The sequence below is a fragment of the Sardina pilchardus genome, chromosome 23, assembly GCF_963854185.1.
Source record: "Sardina pilchardus chromosome 23, fSarPil1.1, whole genome shotgun sequence".
In the NCBI taxonomy this organism is placed as follows: Eukaryota; Metazoa; Chordata; class Actinopteri; order Clupeiformes; family Clupeidae; genus Sardina; species Sardina pilchardus.
In genome coordinates this window covers 26,981,123-26,983,053 of record NC_085016.1, presented here as the reverse complement: position 1 = coordinate 26,983,053, position 1,931 = coordinate 26,981,123, and the positions used below count along the sequence as shown (strand labels likewise).

Here is a 1,931-nt window from a genome sequence, read left to right as displayed (position 1 = left end):
ACAAAATATCCAGTAGGGGACACTAAAATCATGATCAACTTCAACAACGACAAAGCCTTTAAGTCAAGATATAGGCATCCTTCACATGTTATCTGCCATGGTGACTTTAGTTTATTCACCGACAGAACTTATCTGTCACATTGACAAAAGTTGTTTGGGGGTTTTTTTACAGATAGTAACATAATTGTTTAGTGTCTGTTTTCTTTTTTACAGGTGACGGCTCGATGGATTCCAGTGGATGACAGGTTGTAATCCAAATAGGCCTAATCATTGACAGATAGTATTTGATTTGAGGTTCATTCAGATATACTATGCATGTTAAGATTTGCATGTGATTTTTTTTTTTAAATTCAGTATCTTTGGCCAAGAATACATCCTTGTTGTATTGATTTCACACGGCACTATTTATTCTTACATTATATTAGTATGTGCAGACTAAGGGCCCCACAATGAATGTTGGGCAAAGTGTCACTAAATTATGCTAAATTATGTCCATGCCAGATCCTAAGAACAAGCATGAGTAGGTCACCTTAGTGCTCCACATGCCCCATGATAACGTTACTTAATGCAGAAGACACTTTGTTTTTTGATTTTATGACTTTGCCCTTTGTACTTTGCCCAGAACTTGAATCTGGGTCCTAACATGTAGCAGGCTTTATTACACACTTTACATTATTTACACACTTTATTGTTAGTCATAATAAAATATCTTTTTTTTTTTTTTGCACATTTCTCCTGAGGACTTCCCAGGTGGGATAGGAGGGGCCATCTGACATGTGGGGCAGGCCCTGAACAGGAAGAGGAAGCTAAGGAAGCTTCTGGAATGCTCCTGGGGTAGGTAGGGATCACCCCTAATCTTTCATCACTCCATCTCACACAATCCTGTACTAACAATATGGCATGTCTGATGCCTACCAGCTCAGTCCAATAACATGGGGTGCAGTCAGGTGTATGAGATGTATGGCACACTGAATGACCTCAGTGGATATAAGCTTATAGTAATTTGTAACTGAAATAAATATCTGCTATGTAAGGGATAACGGCTGCCGAGGTGTTCCATTGTGGAATTATAAGGTGCAGTCAGTGATTGTGCGGACCACAACATTTGTTGTCACATTAATCAAACATCTCCTCAGAATCCACTAGCTGCCCATCATGTGAGTACACTTTTAAAAAGACTGGTCTCTGTAGGCGTGTAAGGCGGAAAACTGGGAACAAGGGGCCGGGGGGTGAGCTACCTTTATGGTATGTTTTGTTTGGTCCTTGATTGAAATATAATGTATGTTGCTTTGGACAAAACCATCTGCTAAGAAATTTAAATTGAACCTTAAACCAATGCAACAAGATGCGCAATTGTTGACGGTACCTTTAATGGATTAGGTGGAGGCGAAGCAGAGTTTCCACCACAAGTATATTCATAAGCATATGCAGGCTGTTTGAGATGGTAATGAAGTTGAGTTGAAGTAAACATGATGGATTTGAGCAATACGAGGTTGCTGCCAACGCATCTTCTCAGACTGGCATGATGTCAATGTTTTTTTCCCCCCGAGAATCAAAAGAATTTCTCCATTACAGTGGAGAGGTTCAGACGAGATGTTTTACCATGGCTAAATGGCCAAAAAGAATGCACATACATGCATAGTATTTTTATTATTTTGGAATCGGAAGCAAAATGTTTGATAGCACCAATATGTTAGATAAGAATTGCCTTAAAAAAGTTTATTTTTGTAATGTATTTACAGTATGTTCAATATAGTTCTACATTCCCTTGCAGAACTATTGTTGGCCTTGAGGGGATTTTTATTTCGTCTTGTTATACATGTAGTTAAACAGCATCATGAGGATTTGTTGAATTGAACTGTTGGGGAAACAACTAAACAGTAAATAAGTAAGCAAACACGTGCTTTGAAACTCCTTTTCACTTGTACTTT

At 38.4% G+C, this 1,931-nt stretch overlaps 1 protein-coding gene across 1 annotated transcript in view; it reads left to right on the top strand.

Moving 5' to 3' along the window:
- Positions 1-212: 212 nt before the first annotated feature.
- The window catches only part of LOC134071209 (poly(rC)-binding protein 3-like), a 20,165-nt gene continuing 18,446 nt past the window's right edge, over positions 213-1,931 (top strand). The window contains exons 1-2 of the mRNA XM_062527832.1: positions 213-245; positions 751-834. The gene's annotated coding sequence lies outside the window, so the exon portion shown is untranslated. The remainder of the gene's footprint in view (positions 246-750; positions 835-1,931) is intronic.